We start from the raw sequence: 22,072 nt of genomic DNA on the forward strand, positions 1-22,072 counted from the left end.
AGAGTCAAGACCCATCAGTGTGCTGTATTCAGGAGCCCCATCTCATGTGCAGAGACACACATAGGCTCAAAATAAAGGGATGGAGGAAGATCTACCAAGCAAATGGAAAACAAAAAAAGGCAGGGGTTGCAATCCTAGTCTCTGACAAAACAGACTTTAAACCAACAAAGATCAAAAGAGACAAAGAAGGCCATTACATAATGGTCAAGGGATCAATTCAACAAGAAGAGCTAACTTAAATACATATGCACCCAATACAGGAGCACCCAGATTCATAAAGCAAGTAATTAGAGACTTATAAAGAGACCTAGACTCCCCAACAATGATAATGGGAGAGTTTAACACCCAACTGTCAACATCAGACAGATCAATGAGACAGAAAGTTAACAAGGATATCCAGGAATTGAACTCAGCTCTGCACCAAGTGGACCTAATAGACATCTACAGAACTCTCCACCCTGAATCAACAGAATATAAATTCTTCTCAGCACCACATCGCACTTATTCCAAAACTGACCACATAGTTGGAAGTAAAGCACTCCTCAGCAAACATAAAAGAACAGAAATTATAACAAACTGTCTCTCAGACCACAGTGCAATCAAACTAGAACTCAGGATTAAAAAAACTCACTCAAAACCGCTCAACTACATGGAAACTGAACAACCTGCTCCTGAATGACTATTGGGTACATAATGAAGCGAAGGCAGAAATAAAGATGTTCTTTGAAACCAATGAGAAGAAAGACACAACATATCATAATCTCTGGGACACATTTAAAGCAGTGTGTAGAGGGAAATTTATAGCACTAAATGCCCACAAGAGAAAGCAGGAAAGATCTAAAATGGACACCCTAACATCACAATTAAAAGAACTAGAGAGGCAAGAGCAAACACATTCAAAAGCTAGCAGAAGGCAAGAAATAACTAAGATCAGAGAAGAACTGAAGGAGATAGAGACACAAAAAACCCTTCAAAAAAATCAATGAATCCAAGAGCTGGTTTTTTGAAAAGATCAACAAAAGTGATAGACTGCTAGCAAGACTAATAAAGAAGAAAAGAGAGAAGAATCAAATAGATGCAATAAAAAATGATAAAGGGGATATCACCACCAATCCCACAGAAATACAAACTACCATCAGAGAATACTATAAACACCTCTATGCAAATAAACTAGAAAATCTAGAAGAAATAGATATATTCCTGGACACATACACCCTCCCAAGACTAAACCAGGAAGAAGTTGAATCCCTGAATAGACCAATAATAGGCTCTGAAATTGAGGCAATAATTAATAGCCTACCAACCAAAAAAAGTCCAGGACCAGACGGATTCACAGCTGAATTCTACCAGAGGTACAAGGAGGAGCTGGTACCATTCCTTCTGAAACTATTCCAATCAATAGAAAAAGAGGGAATCCTCCCTAATTCATTTTATGAGGCCAGCATCATCCTGATACCAAAGCCTGACAGAGACACAACCAAAAAAGAGAATTTTAGACCAATATCCCTGATGAACATCGATGCAAAAATCCTCAATAAAATACTAGCAAACCGAATCCAGCAGCACATCAAAAAGCTTATCCACCATGATCAAGTGGGCTTCATCCCTGGGATGCAAGCCTGGTTCAACATATGCAAATCAATAAACGTAATCCAGCATATAAACAGAACCAACATGACAAAAACCACACAATTATCTCAATAGATGAAGAAAAGGCCTTTGACAAAAGTCAACAGCCCTTCATGATAAAAACTCTCAATAAATTAGGTATTGATGGGACATATCTCAAAATAATAAGAGCTATTTATGACAAACCCACAGCCAATATCATACTGAATGGGCAAAATTTGGAAGCATCCCCTTTGAAAACTGGTACAAGACAGGGATGCCCTCTCTCACCACTCCTGTTCAACATAGTGTTGGAAGTTCTGGCCAGGGCAATCAGGCAGGAGAAAGAAATAAAGGGTACTCAATTAGGAAAAGAGGAAGTCAAATTGTCTCTGTTTGCAGATGACATGGTTGTATATTTAGAAAACCCCATCATCTCAGCCCAAAATCTCCTTAAGCTAATAAGCAACTTCAGCAAAATCTCAGGATACAAAATCAATGTGCAAAAATCACAATAATTCTTATACACCAATAACAGACAGAGAGCCAAATCATGAGTGAACTCCCAGTCACAATTGCTTCAAAGAGAATAAAATACCTAGGAATCCAACTTACAAGGGATGTGAAGGACCTCTTCAAGGAGAACTACAAACCACTGCTCAATGAAATAAAGGAAGATAGAAACAAATGGAAGAACATTCCATGCTCATTGATAGGAAGAATTAATATGAAAATGGCCATACTGCCCAAAGTAATTTATAGATTCAATGCCATCCCCATCAAGTTACCAATGACTTTCTTCACAGAATTGGAAAAAACTACTTTAAAGTTCATATGGAACCAAAAAAGAGCCCACATTGCCAAGTCAATCCTAAGCCAAAAGAACAAAGCTGGAGGCATCATGCTACCTAACTTCAAACTATACTACAAGGCTACAGTAACCAAAACAGCATGGTACTGGTACCAAAACAGAGATACAGACCAATGGAACAGAACAGAGCCCTCAGAAATAATACCACACACCTACAACCATCCAGTCTTTGAGAAACCTGACAGAAACAAGCAATGGGGAAAGGATTCCCTATTTAAAAAATGGTGCTGGGAAAACTGGCTAGCCATATGTAGAAAGCTGAAACTGGATCACTTCCTTACACCTTATACAAAAATTAATTCAAGATGGATTAAAGACTTAAATGTTAGACTAAAACCATAAAAACCCTAGAAGAAAACCTAGGCAATACCATTCAGGACATAGGCATGGGCAAGGACTTCATGTCTAAAACACCAAAAGCAATGGCAACACAAGCCAAAATTGACAAATGGGATCTAATTAAACTAAAGAGCTTCTGCACAGCAAAAGAAACTACCATCAGAGTGAACAGGCAACCTACAGAATGGGAGAAAATTTTTGCAATCTACTTATGTGACAAAGGGCTAATATAGAGAACCTAAAATGAACTCAAACAAATTTACAAGAAAAAAACAACCCTATCAACAAGTGGGCAAAGGATATGAACAGACCATTCTCAAAAGAAGACATTTATGCAGCCAAATGACACATGAAAAAATGCTCATCATCACTGGCCATCAGAGAAATGCAAATCAAAACCACAATGAGATACCATCTCACACCAGTTAGAATGGCCATCATTAAAAAGTCAGGAAACAACACGTGCTGGAGAGGATGTGGAGAAATAGAAACAATTTTACACTGTTGGTGGGAGTGTAAAGTAGTGTAACCATTGTGGAAGTCAGTGTGGTGATTCCTCAAGGATCTAGAACTAGAAATACCATTTGACCCAGCAATCCCATTACTGGGTATATACCCAAAGGATTATAAGTCATTCTACTATAAAGACACATGCACATGTATGTTTATTGTGGCACTGTTAATAATAGCAAAGATTTGGAACCAACCCAAATGCTCATCAGTGATAGACTGGATCAAGAAAATGTGGCACATATACACCATGGAATACTATGCAGCCATAAAAAAGGATGAGTTCTTGTCCTTTGCAGGGACATGGATGAACCTGGAAACCATCATTCTCAGCAAACTAACACAGGAACAGAAAACTAAACATCACATGTCCTCACTCATAAGTGGGATTTGAACAATGAGAACACATGGACACAGGGAGGGGAACATCACACATTGGGGCCTGTCAGGGGGTGCAGGGCTAGGGGAGGGATAGCATTAGGAGAAATACCTAATGTAGATGACAGGTTGATGGGTTCAGCAAACCACCATGGCACATGTGTACTTATGTAACAAAGCTGCACATTCTGCACATGTATCCCAGAACTTAAAGTATATTAAAAAAAAGGCTAATGGAATTTTGACTGGGATGGTGATGAATCAATGTATCAATATATATCAATCAATATATTAATGTGATATCAATATATCAATATTGATATCAATATATCAACGTGTCTACTAAAAAAAGTGGGGAGATTTGACATCTTATATTAAATTAGATTTCCCTTAAATATGGTATTTTCCCCTACTTATTTAACTCTGCTTTAATTTCTCTCAGTAATGTTTTATACTTTTCAGAGGATGGGTGCTATGGACTGAATGAGTCCTTCAAAAGTTCATAATCCCCAATGTGATGATATTTCCAGATGGGGCCTGTGGGAGGTAATTAGGTCATGAGTATAGAGGCTCACGATGGGATTAGTGGCCTTAAAAGAAGATATAGAAAACAGCTTCCTTCCTTTCTATCTCCACCACGTGAGAAACAACAAGAAGACTGTTGTCTGCAAACCAGCAAGAAAGCCTCATCAGAACTGACCATGCCAGCATGATCAGTATCACCAGCAATACTGTGATCTCAGAATGCCCAGCTTCCAGAACTGCAAGAAATAAATTTCTGTTATTTAAGTACTTTCATTATAGCTGCTTGAACTAAGACAACAGAACCTGAATATATTTGTTGTTTATCTCTAATTATTACATATTCTGTACATTATTGTAAGTGACTTTAAGATTTCAGTTTCCAAATGCTGTTATTAGTTCTTAGAAATACAACTGATTGGCCGGGAACGGTGGTTCTTGCCTATAATCCCAGCACTTTGGGAGGCTGAGGCAGGCGGATCATCTGAGGTCAGGAGTTCGAGACCAGCCTGGCCAACATGGTGAAACCTCGTCTCTGCTAAAAATACAAAAATTAGCTGGGTGTGGTGGTGCACGCCTGTAATCCCAGCTACTGGGGAGGCTGAGGCAGGAGAATGGCTTGAACCCAGGAGGCAGAGGTTGCAGTGGGCTGAGATTGTGCCACTTCCAGCCTGGGTGACAAGCAAGACCCTGTCAAGAAAGAAAAAGAAAGAAAGAAAGAGAGAGAGAGAAGGAAGGAAGGAAGGAAGGAAGGAAGGAAGGAAGGAAGGAAGGAAGGAAGGAAGGAAAGAGAGAGAAAGAAAGAAAGAGAAAGAAAGAAACAAAGAAAGAAAGGAAGGAAGGAAGGAAGGAGACAGAACTGATTTCTGTTTTTGACCTTGTATCCTATAACTTTGTAAAATTTCATTGTAGTTCTAGTAGCTTTTTAATAGATTTCTTACAATTTTCTACTTAATCATGTTGTCTGTGAATAAAGACAATTTTACTTCTTTTCTAAAGTGAATATTTTGATTTATTTTTTGGGAGGTAGGGGTAGTTTTAGATTCATAGCAACATTGAGAGAAACGTACAGAGATTTCCAGCATACTCCTTGTTCCCATATGTGCATAACTTCCCCTATCATCAACATCCTCCACCAGAGTGGCACATTTGTTATAACTGGTGAAACTACATTGACACATCATAATCACCCAGAGTCCGTCATTTACGTTAGAGTTCACTCTTAGTGTTGTACATTCTAGGGATCTGAACAAATGTATAATGACAGATATCCATCATTATAGTATCATACAGAACATTTTCACTGCCCTAAAAATCCTTTGTGCTCTGCCTGTGCATCTCTCCCCACTCACCGCAAACTCCCCGGCAATCACTATCTTTTTTTAACTGTCTCCACAGTTTTGCCTTTTCCAGAATGTCATATAGCTGAAGTCATGCAGTATGTAGACTTTTCAGATGGGTTTCTTTCACTTAGTAATATGCACTTAAGTTTCCTCCATGTCTTTTTATGGCTTGACAGCTGATTTCTTTTTATTGCTGGATAATATTCCATCATCTGGACGTGTCAAAGTTTATTTATTCATTCACTTACTGAAGGACATCTGGGTTGCTTCCTAGTTTTGGCAATCATAAATAAAACTGCTTAAACATCTATGTGCAGATTTTTATATGGACATAAGTTTTCACCTCCTTTGGGTAAATACTAAGGAGCATGATTGCTAGATATATGTTAAGAGTATATTTAGTTTTGTAATAAGCTGCCTATCTTCCAAAGTGACTATAGCATTTTGCACTTTCACAGCAATACATGAAAGTTCCTGTTGCTCCACATTCTTGTCAGCTTTCAGTGTTGTCAGTGTTCTGGGGTTTGACCATTCTAATAGGTGTGTGATAGTATCTTACTATTGTTTTAACTTGCATTTCCCTGCAATGTGAAGCATGTATTCATGTGCTTATTTGCCATTTGAATATCTTCTTTGGTGAGATTTTTGTTAAGGTCTTTGGCCCATTTTTAAATGTTTTTGTTGTTGTTTTTGAATGTTAAGAGTTCTTTGTATTTTTAGATAATAGTCCTTTATCGATGTGCCTTTTGCAAATATTTTCTCCCAGCCTGTGGGTTTTCTCATTTTTTGACATTGTCTTTCACGGTGCAGAACTTTTAAATTTCAGTGAAGTTCAGCTTATCAATGATTTCTTTAATGGATCATGCTTTTGGAGTTGAATCTAAAAAGTATTCACCAAACCCGAGGTCATCTAGGTTTCTTCCTGTTATCTTCTAGAAGTTTCATAGTTTTGCATTTTACATTTAGGTCAAAATCCATTTGAGTTCATTTTTGTTAAGAGTTTATGATCTGTGTTTAGATTCATTTTTTTTTTGCATGTACATGTCCACTTCTTCCAATACCTCTTTTTTTTTGCAACTGCCCCCCTCCAGCACCATTTGTTGAAAATACTATCGTTTACTCCATTGTATTGCCTTTATTCCTTTGTCAAAATTCAGCAGACTATATTTACGTGGGTCTATTTCTGGACCCTCTATTCTGTTCTATTAACCTATTTGTCCACTCTTTTGCCAGTACCACACTGTCTTGATTACTATAGCTTTATAGCTTCCTTCCTCTCTATCTCCACCATATGAAGAATAACAAGAAGACTGTTGTCTGCAAACCAGGAAGAAGGCCTCATCAGAACTGACCATGCCAGCATGGTCAGTATCACCAGCAATACTGTGATCTCAGAATGCCCAGCCTCCAGAACTGTGAGAAATAAATTTCTCTCATTTAAGCCACCTAATCTATTGCACTTTTGTTACAGCTGCCTGAACTAAGACAACAGAACCTGCATATATTTGAGTTATATGTAAGTATTGAAGTTAGGTAGTGTCAGTCCTCCAATTTTGTTCTTCTCCTTCAATATTGGGTTGGCTATCCTGGGTGTTTTGCTTCTTCAAATAAACTTTAGGATGAGTTTGTTGATATCCACAAATTAGTTGCTGAGATTTTGATTGGGATTGCATTGAATCTACAGATCAATTTGGGAAGAACTGCTATCATCTTGAAAATATTGTCTTTCTCTCCATGTACATGAAATATCTCTCCATTTCTTAGGTTCTTTGATTTCTTTCATCAGAATTTTGTAGTTTTCATTATAGATCTTTATTTTGTTAGATTTATACCTAAGCATTTCACTTTAGGGGGTTCTAATGGAAACGATATTTTGTTTTTGATTTCACATTCCACTTGTCCATTGCTGCTGTGTAGGAAAGTGACTGATGTTTGCAAAATAAACTTACATCCTACAACTCTGCTATAAACACTTATTAGTCTCAGGAGTTTTTTGTTGTTGTTGATTCTTTTTCTGCGTGACAATCATGTTATCTGAGAATAAAGCCAGTTTTTTTTTTTCTTCCCAATCTATATCTTTTACTTACTTTTCTTGTCTTACTGCATCAGCTATAACTTCCAGCACAGGGTTGAAAAGGAGTGGTGAGAGGGGACATCTTTGCCTTGTTCTTGATCTTAGTGGAAAAGCTTCTAGTTTCTCAACTTTAAGTATGATGTTAGCTACAGGTTTTATATAGATATTCTTTAGCAAGTTGAGGAAGCTCCCTTCTAGTCCTAATTTACTCAGAGTTTTTGTTTTTTATCATGAATGGGCTTTGCATTTTGTCAAATAATTTTTCTGCATCTATTGATATGGTCATATGATTTTTCTTTTTTAGCCTGTTGATGTGATGGATTACATCTATTGATTTTTGAGTGTTGAACCAGCCTTGCATATTTGAAATAAATCCCATTTGGTGGTGGTATCTAATTATTTTTACACATTGTTAATTCAATTTTGTTGAGGATTTTTGCACTTAGTGTTTATGGGAGACATTGGTCCATAATTTTGTTTTCTTTAATGTCTTTGTCTAGATTTGGCATTGGAATAATGCTGGCCTCAGAGTGATTCAGAAGTATTCTTCTATCTACCAAAAGAAATTGTAGTGAATTAGTATAATTTTCTCCTTAAAGGTTTGATAGAATTCACCAGTAAACTCATCTGAACTTTGTGCTTTCTATTTTGGAAGGTTATTAATTATTTATTCAATTTATTTAATAGATAGAGGCCTATTCAGAGAGTCTATTTCTTCTTATATGGATTTTGGCATGTTACATCTTTCAAATAATTGGTCAATTTTTTCTAAGTTATCAAATTTGTAGATACAGAGTTGTTCATAGTATTCCTTTTTAAAATCTTTTTAATGTCCATGGGATCTGTAGTGATGTCCGCCCTTTCATTCTGATGTTAGTAATTTGTGTCTTCTGTCTTTTTTCTTAATCAGCCTCACTAGAGGCTTATCAATTTTATTGATCTTTTCAAAGAACCAGCTTTTCATTTCATTTATTTTCTTTATTGATGCCCTGTTTTCAATTTCAATGATTGCTGCTCTAATTCTTATTATTTATTTTCTTCAGCTTACTTTGGATTTAACTTGCTCTTATTTTCTAGTATTCTAAGGTGGAAACAATTTTAGATCTTTCTTCTTTTCTAAAATATGCATTCGATACTACATAATTTCTTTCTAAACACTGCTTTCACCGCATTCCACAAATGTTGATATGTTGTTTTCACTTTCATTGAATTGAAAGGGTTTTAGTTGTTGTTGTTGTTGTTTCTGAGACAGGCGGTGGCACAATCATAGCTCACTGTGACTTCAATCTCCTGGGCTTAAGCAATCCTCTTGCCTTGGCCTTCCAAAGTGCTGGGATTATAAGGATGAGCCACCATGCCCAGCCTCAAAATATTTTTTAATTTGTCTTGAAATTCCTTCTTTGATCCATGTATTTTTAGAAATGTGTTGTTTAATCTCTGTATATTTTGGGATTTTCTGGTTATATTTCTGTTGCTTTCAATTCCTTTGTAGACAGAGAGCAGACACTAAATGATTTCTAGTCTTTTAAATTTGTTAAGTGCTATTTTATGGCCCAGAATATGTCTATCTTAGAGAATGTTCCATGTGAGCTTGAAAAGAGTGTATTTTCTGTGGTTGTTGGATAAAGTAGTCTACAGATGTCCATTATATCCAGCTGATTGATGATGCTGTTGAATTCATCTATGTCTTTACTGGCTTTCTACCTGCTGAATCTGTCCATTTCTGATAGAGGGATGTTGAAGTCTCTAATTATAATAGTGGATTTAAATATGTCTTGTTGCAGCTCTATCAGTTTTGTCTCACCTAGTTTGATGCTCTTGTTAGGTGCACATGTGTTAAGGATTATTACATCTTCTTGGACAATTAACTCCTTTATCATTATGTAATGCCTTTATCACTGATAACTTTCCTTTTTTGAAGTCAACTGTGTTTGAAATTAATATAGCTACTTCTGCTTTCTTTTGATTAGTGTTAACAGGGTATATTTTCCTCCATCCATTTACTTTTAATTTATATGTCTTATATTTAAAGTAGATTTCTTGTAGATATCCTATGGTTGGGTCTTGTTTTTTTCATCCACTCTGACAATCTCTGTCTTTTAATTGGTGCATTTATCATTGCTGTTCAAAGTGATTACTGATATACAGTAAGTCCTCACTTAATGTTGTTGACAGGCTCTTAGAAACTGAGACTTTAAGCAAGACAATGCATAACAAAACCAGTATCACTATAGGCTAACTGATATAAACAAGTTCCTATGGAAAAACACTACCAACTTTCTTTTTTCTTTTTTCTCTTCCTCTTCCTCTCTCTTTCTTTCGCTCTCTCTCTCTTTCTCTCTTTTTTTATTTTTCAGGGTCTCGCTCTGTTGCTGCAGCCTCAATCTTCTGGGCTCAAACAGTCTTCCCATCTCAGCCTCCTGAATAGCTGGAACCACAGATGTACACCAACACATCTGGCTAATTTTTGTATTTTTTGTAGAGATGGGGTTTCGCCATGTTGCCCAGGCTGGTCTCAAACTCCTGGGCTTAAACAATGCACTCACGATGGCCTCCCAAAGGGCTGGGATTAAAGGTGTGAGCCACTGCACCTGGCCCAAACTTCTAAATAAAGACTCAAAACACTTCTAACATTACAAACTGAAATAAATGCAGGCTATACATATATTTAAGAAAGATTAAGAAAAACAAGATAATTATTTACTCAATCTTTGGTGAACCAGTGAGCAATGGTGGTTGTAGTTGCGATGGGTTAAATCAAGGAATAAATATTTGCAAAGGGAACATTGTGAGAAGCACCTTCTACCACTATGCAGTTCAAAAACAAACAATAACAAATATGGTGGGCTTACTGAGTGCTTTCATACTGCATTTATTGTTGTGCATTTGTATAATTATCACATACTTTATGAATTTTTATTTTGCAATAATTTGTATCTGTTTATGTCTTCATTTTCCAATCCACTTACTGCAGTTCAAGGTCTCAGCTAGCTGGAACCTATCCCAGCAGCTCAGGTACCAACCCTGGACAGGATGCCATTCCATTGCAGGACACACATACACACCCCCAACCCACACTCACTCAGACAGGGACAATTTGGACTCTCCAATTAACCTAACATGCACATCTTTGGGATGTGGTAGGAAACCAGAGTACCCAGAGAAAACCCAGGCAGACATGGGGAGAACATGCATACCCCATAGACACACACACACACACACACACACACACACACACACACAGTGGCCTTAGCCAGAAATTTATTTTTTCGTCAATATTACTATAAAACAATGTTGAACAAAACTACATTATTTGAGGATCTGCTGTAGTTGGATTAATATCCTTCATGTTTGTTACTATTTTTTATTGATTGCCTTTGTTGTTTGTTCTTATTTTTGTCTTCTACTCTTTTTCTGTTTTGTGGTTCTAACTGAGCATTTTATATGATTCAATTTTCTCTCCTTTTAAGCATTTGATTTATAATTATTTCTTTTAGTGGTAGCCCTAAATTTGCAGTATTAATTTCCAACTAATCCTAGTCCACTTTCAAATGACACTACATTTGGCTCTAGCAATATATGTGTTTGAACAGCATGGGTCCACTTTTACAAGGATTTTTTTTTTCAATAAATCCAGTCAACCCTCCCTCTTGTAGAGTTCTGCATCCACAACCAAATGCAGATTGCAGGATGCAAAATCCCCCAGTAAAGAGGGCCAACTTTTCTCTTATGCAAGGTATGCAGAGGGACTTGAGTATGTGTGGATTTTGGTATCCACAGGGGTCTTAGAATGAATACTCCACAGATACCAAGGGATGATTGTGTACTGCTTCACCTTATAATAACAAAATAATCATAATTACTCCTCCTGCCAATTACATCATTGCTGTCATTAATTTTACTTATATAGAAGCATATATGTGTGTGTGAGTGTGTGTGTGTGAGTGTGTGTGTGCGTGTGTGTGTGTGTACCTAAGCATATGTAATTGATTTTTCAGTCTGTTTAGCTTTTTATTTGTTAGGATGGAGTAGCACCAAGTTCCTTACATGAAGAACCCCAAACCAGAAGCTATTTTATCATCCAGTTGCATCGTATGGGAACTCCAGTACAATGCTGAATAAAAGTGGTAAAAAAAAAAAAAAAAAAAAAAAAAAAAAAGGGTGTTCCAGGCTGGGCGTGGTGGCTCACACCTGTAATCCCCGAACTTTGGGAGACTGAGGCGAGTGGATCACCTGAGTTCGAGACCAGCCTGACCAACATGGTGAAACCACGGCTCTACTAAAAACACAAATATTAGCCAGGTGTGGTGGCGCGCACCTGTAGTCCCAGCTACTAAGTGGGGATGAGGCAGGAGAATTGCTTGAACCCGGGTGGCAGAGGTTACAGTGAGCCAAGATCACACCACTGCACTCCAGCCTGGGCAACAAAGTGAGACTCCGTCTCAAAACAACAACAACAACAACAACAACAACAACAACAACAACAAAAGTTGTTCCAGATCTTAAAGGGAAAGCATTCAGTCTTTCATTATTAAAGTGTGGCACTAAGTGAAAATTTTTCACAGATGCCTGTTGTTGGAGGAGGTTCTCTTCTCTTTCAAGTTAGTGGAGAGTTTTTATCAGCAATGGCACTGAGTTTTGCCAAAAAAAAATTTTTTTTTTTGAGATGGAGTCTTGCTCTGTCACTCAGGCTGGAGTGCAGTGGCATGATCTCGGTTCACCGCAACCTCTTCCTCCTGGGTTGAAGCGATTCTCCTGCCTCAGCCTCCCAAGTAGCAGGGATTGCAGGCGTGTACCACCATGCCCAGGTAATTTTATATTTTTAGTAGAGATGGGGTTTCACCATGTTGGCCAGACTGGTCTCGAACTCCTAACCTCAGGTGATCCACCCACCTTGGGCTCCCAAAGTGCTGGGATTACAGGCATGAGCAACCGTGCCCAGCCTACCAAACACTTTTAAAAAAAATCTATTGAGATAATAAAAACATCTATAGAGATAATCACATTTTCCCTTTTTTTTTAGTTTGTGAGTGGTGAATTACACTGCTTAATTTTATTTATTTATTTATTTATTTACTTATTTTTTAAGACAGGGTCTCACTTTGTCACCCAGGTTGGAGTGTGATGGTACAATCATAGCTCACTGCAGCCTTGACATCCTGGACTCAACTGATTCTCCTGCCTCAGTGTCCTGGGTAGTTGGGACTACAGGTGTGTGCCACCATGTCTGGCTAATTTTTTTCTTTCTTTTTTTTATTTTTATTTTTTATAGAGACTGAGACTCACTATGTTGCCCAGGCTGATCTTGAACTCCTGGATTCCAGCGATCCTCCCACCTCGGCTTCCCAAATTGCTGGGATTATAGGCATAAGCCACCACGCCTGGTCCACTGCTTGATTTTTGGTCGTAAAATTAATCTTGCATTCGAGAGATAAACTCCACTTGGTCATGATGCATTATCCTTTTCCCATATTATTGATTTTGATTTGCTCATGTAATGTTAAGAATTTTGCTTTTGTGTTTATGAGGGATTGTTTTCTAGTTCTTTTCTGGCAATATTTTTGTCTAATTTTGTTATCAAGACAATACTGGCCTCACAAAGTGAGTTGGGAAGAGTTCTCTCCTTTCTAATTTTTGAGACAGTTTATGTAAAACTGGTATTATTATTTCCCTTAAAATGTTTGGTAGAATTCACTTGTAAGGTCATCTGCTTCACAGATGGTGGGTTTTTCTTTATGCATGATTTTTTGAAATTCACTTTTAAATTTACATAGAGTAAAAATTACACTTTTTGTTTACAGTTCTGTGCATTCTATCAAATGCTTGTATGCAAGTTACCATGACTACAATCAAGATGCAGAACAGTTCTTTCCCTTCCCCTGGCCCAAAGTAAATTCTTTCAGGCGGTACCCCTCTGTAGTCAAACTTTACCTCCACACTTAACTCCTGGCAACAAGTGATCTGCTCCCTATCGTTTTTATTTAGCCTTTTCCAGAATATCATATAGTGGAATCACAGAGTATGTAATCTTTCAAGTATAGCTTCTTTCACTTTGTAAAATGTTCTTGAGTTTTTTGGTTTTTGTTTTTGTTTTCTTTTAGACGGAGTCTTGCTCTGTTGCCCAGGCTTAAGTGCAGTGGCACGATCTTGGTTCACTGCAACCTCTGCCTCTCATGTTCAAGAGATTCTCCTGCCTCAGCTATTCAAATAGCTGGGACTACAGGCGCCCACCACCATGCCTGGCTAATCTTTGTATTTTTAGTAGAGACGTGGTTTCGCCATGTTGGCCAAGCTCGTCTCGAAATTATGACCTCAAGTCATCAGCTCACCTCAGCCTCCCAAAGGGCTGAGACTACAGGTGTGAGCCACTGCACCCGGCCTGTTCTTGAGATTTTTATCTATTTTGTTGTGTGTACCAATTGTCACTTTTTATTACTGAGCAGCATTCCATTATGTGGATGTACTACAGTTTGCTTTTCCACCCACATTTGAGAGACCTTTGGGTTGTTTCAAGATTTTTGGCGATTGTAAATAGCCTTTGATAATTTGGTGGTGGTATCTTTTCCTTTGAAAATTTTGACCAGATTTTCCTGTTTCTGATATGTTGAGTAATTTGGGATTTTAAGATGGACAATTTGACTTTTATGCTGTTCATGCCTGTAATCCCAGCCTTGGGAAGCCAAGGTGGGAGAATCACTTGGGGTCAGGAGTTTGAGACCAGCCTGGCCAACATGGTGAAACCCCATCTCTATAAAAATTGGCCGGGTGTGGTGGCATGCGCCAGTACTCCTAGCTAGTTGGGAACCTGAGGCGGGAGAATCACTTGAACCTGGGAGGCAGAGGTTGCAGTGGGCCGAGATCGTGCCACTGCACTCCAGCCTGGACGACAGAGTGAGACTGTTTAAAAAAAAAAAAAAAAAAAAAAAAAAAAAAGGATATTATGCTGGCTATGAAGCTCTGGGTCCTGTTAAAATCTTCTACAGATACTGATTTTCATTTGTATGCTGGCTGTGAAGCTCTGGGTCCTGCTAAAATCTTCTAAATATACTGATTTTTGTTTGTTTTAGTAAGTAATCAATCTGGTTAGGCTCAGATCACAAGTTCTGTCATGCCTTCAGGGACAGTAATTCCAACATTTAGTTTTCAAAGCCTTTGCTATGCTCTTTGACTCTGTACATTACATGCAACACTCACAAATTGTTCTGAGACCTTTGTGGTATTTTTATCGTAGTTCATTTCTCAAAGCCTTAACTATGCTTTCTTGAGTAGTCCTCCCCTTAACTGCATGGGATGTATTTATAAGACCTCCACTGGATGCCTCAAACTGTGGATAGTACCCTATATATCCTATACAGGCACTGTGGCTATAACTTTTGCAGTTTGAGATGTGACAGCAAAACTAGTACAAAATTGTCTTATCCACAATTTCACAAACAGAAATTTGTTCTTATCATAGATTTTAGCAACCTCAGCATATCATTTTTTTATTTCCTTATTAAGTCAAAAACTTTCACCTTTTCTCTTAAAGGAAGCACTTTATGGCTCCCCTTTGGTATATCCAAGTAGTCAGCATCACTACTCTTGTACTTTGGGGTCCTTATGAAGTAAAATAGGGTTAGTTGAATGCAAGCACTGAGATACATCAACTGTTGATCTGGTAACTGAGATGGCTACTAAGTGACTAGTGGGCAGGTGTCTGATTTAACAGTGACTTCAAAGCAGATATTGTAAACATGTTTGAGGAATAAAAGGAAACCATGTTTAAAGAATTAAAGAAGAGTAGGATGTAATTCATCAGAGAATATCAATAAGTAGAAATTTTTAAGAAACCAAATTGAAATTCCTAAGGAGAAAATTATAATAATTGAAAAATTCGCTGGGGGAGTTCAATGGTGGATTTGAGCAAGGAGAAGAATCAGTGAACTTGAAGACAGATCAGTAGAGATTACAGTAGTATCTCCTTATCCATGGGGGATATGTTCCAAGATCCCCAGTGGATGACTGAAACCAGGATTAGTACCAAACTCAATATACACTATGCACTAATTTATTTTTCATTCTTCACAATTTCACGGGCAGAAGATTCATTCTAACCTTAGATCTTGGCAATCACAGCATATAGTTTTTTTCTTTCCTTATTAAATTGAGAATTTTCACCTTTTCACTCACAGGAAATACTTTATGGCTTTTCTTTGGTATCTCCTAATTGCCAGCATTCCTACTCTTGTGCTTTGGAGCCATTATTAAGTAAAATAAGGGTTACTTGAATACGAGCACTGAGATATCACAATAGCAAATCTGATAACCAAAACAGCTAAGCTACTGAGTGACAATTGGGTGGGCAAGGTAGATAGTACGGATATGCTGCACAAAGGATGGAATGAGACAGTGCAAGATTTCATCATGCTTCTCAGAACTGTGTGCAATTTAAAATTTATGAGTTATTTCCAGAATTTTCCATTTAATATTTTCAGACTGCAGTTGATCATGGGAAACTGAAACCTCAGAAAGCAAAGCCAAAGATAAGAGGAGCCTACTGTACTCCATGTTTGTGCAGGAGTAGGGCTGACTCTGTTACTTATGTAGTTTCAAATGTAGAATTAGGATCACCTTCTCTAGTTCTCTCCTACATGGGGTTTCTCCTACACTTTACAGTTTTTGTGGGCCCCCTTTGTTACGGCCAAAAGGATCCGGCTGTCTTAAAGCTTTTGCCTTATGCTGCCATTCACTTCTAAGTAGTTGGGGCTGCCCTTGAGGTAAAATATCAAGAAAAAAGAGAAAGAGTATCGGGATTCCCCCACACACTCTATTTCCAGTTCCTCTATTCAGAGAGACAGTGTTCTCTTTTATTCTTAGGAATCCTCACAGCCTGGCAGTGGCAGTGCAAATCTATGTTTGGAGCTGGCCTTAGGGCAGGGCCAGCAGACCAAAAAGAAAAGAAAAAAATCAGGATTTCCCTACACTTTCTGTGTGGCAGGAGCCCCTTTTCTTCTACACAGTTCTCAATTCAGCCTGCTTGTAAGTGAAAGCTAGAAGATAAAGAAGGAAAAAAGAAAAAAGGAAACTGAAACTTATTGGTATGTCTTATTTCTTAAACTGGGTGTTAGGCATAAAGATGTTCTTTTTACTATTATTCTTTAGACTTTATTCATACTTTATTCTTTTGTATGAATGAATTACTTTGCACAGAAGGAAATGAAGCAAAAATAAAAGAAAATAAAAATCGAAAACCTGGCCCATGACCATGGAAATTGGTCGAGTTCTGACTGAAGCAAATCCAAAATTGTTCTACAGGGAACAAGAAAAATTTTATTGTAATCTAGAATGTAAAGGATTTTCAGAAAAGAGAACTCCCGCTGAAGATGAGCTATAAATAAAAATTTATAAGCCATAACAAGAAATAAACCACCATGAGACAGAGTCGGTTTACGTAGCAAAAGAGAAACGGCAACCTCATAACAGAACAGACTAGAATAATTTTGCATAAGTATTTTAAAATAATTAAAAGGGCAAGAGAAGGCAAAGAAACCACAGTAAAATAAACAGGGCAGTTTAAAATAAGAGAAAACAGATTTTTTAAAGAACCAAATAAATATTCTAGAAATGATAATATAGTCATTGGGATGAAAAATTCAATGTAGATATTAAACAACGGATTAGCAAAGACTGGGAAGGAATTAATGAATTAGAACATAGATTTGAGGAAATCATCCAGAATGAAATACAAAAAGATGAAGAGGCATAAATCATATAAACACAGTTAAGAGATATGGATGACAGAATGAGAAATTAAAATATATGTCTAAATGAGAGCTCCAAAAGTAAAGAACAGAAAAAGCAAGGAAAGGCTGAAGGTTTATAAATTGGAGACTTTAGACAAAGAAAGCATATTGACTTCTGAGCAGGATAAATAAAACTAAACCATATTAACAATTTTCTAACAATCTTCCATAAAATAAAAGAGGCAACATTTGCCCTTCTAATTTTACCCTAATATCAAAACCAGAAAAATACATGAAAGAAGACTTTGGACCAATATCCTTCACGAAAATAAAATGTAAAAATCCTCACAAATTTAGCAAGTTGAATCTAGCAATTTATAGAAAAGATAATGATGGCAGTGGCTGGTGCCATCATGCCTGCTGCAGCAGGGAGGCAAGGCTGGGACTGCAGACCCAGGCCTCCCACTCCATGGGGCAGTCAGGAGCCCCACCCTCCTGGATGGTGGTACAGCTGCCCAAAGTGCGCTCTTGAAGTGGGGCTGGGAACAGGCAGGATCTGCCCTCTTGGGTGTAGCTGCAGCCGCCTGACCAGCAGCTGCAGACCTGGGCCTCCCACTACATGGGGCAGGCAGGAGCGGGGGAGCCCCACCCCTGCTGAGTTGGCCTGCGGGAGCTCCCTGGGTGCAGCTGCCACTGCCCTCTCACCCACGGGACTCAGGCATCTCTGTAGCCTGTACCCTCTGGGGCCCGGGAAGGCCCCCTGATCCCTGCAGGCTTGGGGTGTCTGCTCCCGCTGCCTGATCTCTCTCCTCTCCTGGAGCTGGCTCAGATCTTGGAGTGGGGTTGGAATTGAGCCCTGGGGCCATGAATGGCAGCAGGAGGCAGACAGATTCTTGGGCGGAAGGGGGCAGGTCCCAGTAAGGCCCTACCTTCAGTCCAGGGAGGGCCTGAAGGCTGGGGGCCAACTGCCAGTCCTGCATACCAGTTTGGGGACTCATGGGGCCTCTTCCAGTGGCCCATGGCTGCCCATGGACCAATCAGCATGCACTTCCTCCCCTCTGAGGTCCATAAAAGCCCTGGGCTCAGCCAGAGCAGGGCAGAGAATGGCCAAAGGACGAAGAGGGTAGACAGACTACACAAGGACCAGCTGCAGAAAGGAGCTACCGTCTTTGCCGAGAGCTTCAGAGACAACCTGCCAGCAGACAGGAGGCATCCTCTCCAGGGCCTCCTCTCCACTGAGAGCTGCAGACATCAGGACAACCAGTAGTAAAGAGGAGCTACCCTCTCCAGGGCCTCCTCTCTAATGAGAACTGAACACTGGACAGATGATCTTCCTACAGAGAGGAGCTACCCACTGTGGGTCTCCTCTGAGCTCTTGTAACACTTAATAAAGCTCATCTTCGTCTTGTTCACCCTTCACTTGTCTGCATACCTCATTCTTCCTGGATGCAGGACAAGAATTCGGGCAAAGGTGCTGTGGCCACAGAGGTTTCTGGCCAGGAAATTGACAACCCAAAGCTCCCTGACAATAACATGGTCAAATGTAGCTTATTGAGGGAATGAAGCACTTGAAAAACAATCACTGTAATACACCATATCAATAAATTAGAAGAAAAACCATATGATCATCTTCATAGATACAGAAAAAGCATTTGACAAAATGCAACATTCACTCATGATAAAAAGTCTAAGCAAATTAGAAATTAAACTTCCTTAACTTGCTAAAGGGCATCTTTAAAAATCTACAGCTAACTTCCTAATTGTTGTTGAAATACCCAATGTTTTCCCTCATAAATAGAAAATAAATCAAGGATTTCTGCTTTTGCCACTCCAACTCAATATTGTAGTGGCAGTCTTAGCCAGTGCAATAACACTAGGAAAGAAAAGCCATACAGGTTAAAAAGGAAGAAATAAAACTGTCTATTTGCAGTTTCACATAGAGATTTCAAATAGAATGAGTACCTATATATATTCATTAAATACTTCTCAATGTTGATAGTTATTAGTTAAGATTGTTGAGTTTATTAATATTTCATAAGAATAATAGAAGTCATAAGATAGATCTCTTTTTAAATAGTTTATAATTCAGAAATTTAACAAATTCTTATGGCTTTTCTCTTAAGCTAAATTGCTGAATTCTTTGTTTTGGTTACCTTTTCTTCTGAAAACTCTCTCATGACCTCTGCTGTCAATTTATTGAACATAAATCATTAAATAAAATATTCATTGACATTTATATCTAGACGGTAAGAAATCCTCTGCCCATCTGATTATTTGAGTCAATTTTAGAAAACAATATATGCTAAGAAATGCTTTAAAATTGTTTTCTTATAAATGTAATATATTTTCACTATTGATAACACACAAAAAATTGCAGTAACCACTCATCATATCACTGCTTAAAGATAACCACTGTTATCAACTGGTATATATCCCTCTGGAATTGTTTCTGTAAAGTATAATTTTATGTTAAATTTATTATTATTATTACACAATTGGGATCATACTATACGTGCAATTTTGTATATATTCTTTTCACTTTATATATGGAATATTTCCCATATCAAGATATAATGTTTAAATTGTTGCATCATATACCAGCTATATACTAATTTATGTAATACTCTCTTATTTGGGAGCATTTAACATTTTTTTTTTTTTTGAGACTGAGTTTCACTCTTGCCGCCCAGGCTGGAGTGCAGTGGTGTGATCTCGGCTCACTGCAACCTCTACCTCCTGTGTTTAAGTGATTCTCCTGTCTCAGCCTCCTGAGTAGCTGGGATTACAGGCGTCCATCACCACGCCAAACTAATTTTTTTAATTTTTAGTAGAGACGGAGTTTCACCACGTTGGCCAGGCTTCTCCCGAACTCCTGACCTCAGGTGATCCACCCATCTCAGCCTCCCAAAGTGCTGAAATTACAGGCATGAGCCACTGCGCCTGGCCAGGGAGCATTTAAATTGATGCAATTATTTTCTCTTACAAGTAACCCTATAAAACGTAATTCCTTGAGCATCCCTAATTTTATGCTTACATCCCCAAAAGCACAATTTCTGAGTCATGGAAAAAGCTTTTCATTCTTATTGCTGAATTGAACTCTAAAAATTTTGTACTAACTTAACACTCCTACCAGAAGTATATGTTCATGACCACGGAAATGGCTTTTTAAAACTAAGATGTGAAAATATCTTAGAAACAAACTCTAAATAAGGAGAAAAAAGTTGTATATAATTTTCTACTTATGAGGTGAATAATTTCATTTTTTCTTCAAAGGTGTCAGGAAAATAGAAGGACGTTTTGGTAGAGTGATAAAAGGGCCAGACCTTCTAATTGCTTAATCTTAATGTTTCTGAATCTGTTTCCTCATCTATAGTGTGAGGAGAATAATTTCCCTCCTAATTAGTGAGGATACAGTGAGATGACGCATGTGAACATGGTTTGACAACTATAATGTCATATGGATGGAAGATACAACTTTTATTAATCACTGTTGATATGTGGACAGATTTGATACTCATTATGCTGTTTTTAAGTGTCTATAACTTTAAATATTTTATACCAATCTTAATATTAATAATTTTCTCCATTTTCAACCTCGTATGATCAGAAAAGTAAATTTTCAGTCAATTCTATTTGGTTTTTATTTGAAAAAGTAAAATAATGATTATGCAACATAGAAAATTATAGTTCAGTTGCCAATTCCATTAACTTAGTTTGTCTCAGAAAAGGAAAAATTACCATAGACACAGAGTTAACTATTAAGAATTAATATTTAATCTAAAAATGTCTAGTGCTTCGGCAGAAAATTTGAGTACATTCTCAACTTCCTTAAACCAGTGCCTTTTTCAAATGTCTTTTCAAAGTTACACCTGTCAATTTTCATAAAAAATAGTTTGAAGATTATTCTGAATAATTTTAACCAATGAAACACAAAGACAAGAAAAGAACTATTGCAGTGGGCCCTTGCTGAACCTGAGCTAGCACCTATAATGAGTGAGTCTTCACCGAAAGAAGAATAAGGAGGGAGGAAGGACTAGAAGGACAGAAAAGAGGCAATGATAACTTAAGAAAACACTGAATTTTTAAAAAGGTAGTGGCTAGCAGAGAACCTGAGACTTGTACCCATGAGAACTTTAGCCCAGTTTATCTATCACGATAGCCCCAGGAATTCTGGTCATTGTACTTGGGTAAGGGCTTCAATTTTTTAAGGCACTTGCATTTTATGAAATGTTAGTGTTTGCAGGTGTCTTGGCTAAGTAATTTAGGGAATACATTTTAGGAGGAAGTAGGGGCACAGAGGGGGAGAGAGAAATCAGGCAAGAAAGAAGAAAATAAATCTTTCTGTTCCCATTATTTTACTGCCCATGGAATTATAAAAGGTAAACACACACACACACACACACACACACACACACACACACACACACACACACACATCCCTTATAGGGTCATTTAGAACCATCTTTCTTCATTTTAAAACTAAAGAAACAGGTCTAGGTGACACAGATGAAGCAGTGGCAGAGCCAGGAAAATAATCTGACGCTTGTCCCTGCTCTTTCCACCGCACCATGGTGACTCTCTTTTTTGTGTCTTTTTTTTTTTTCATTCTAAAACTGAGGATCATTTGTAGTCAAAGAGATCAATGCTGTTCTCAAAACAAGTTCTGAACTCTCATAATTTTCTTGGTAACTCAGAATCAATGTTA

The 22,072-nt window shown here is 37.9% G+C and overlaps 1 protein-coding gene across 1 annotated transcript in view; it reads right to left on the bottom strand.

Annotated features, from left to right (window-relative positions):
- CCDC146 (coiled-coil domain containing 146) overlaps nt 1–22,072 on the bottom strand; it is a 178,712-nt gene that overhangs the window by 156,094 nt on the left and 546 nt on the right. The window lies entirely within an intron of this gene.

This window comes from Hylobates moloch, unplaced genomic scaffold, assembly GCF_009828535.3.
Source record: "Hylobates moloch isolate HMO894 unplaced genomic scaffold, HMol_V3 SCAFFOLD_1, whole genome shotgun sequence".
NCBI lineage: Eukaryota > Metazoa > Chordata > Mammalia > Primates > Hylobatidae > Hylobates > Hylobates moloch.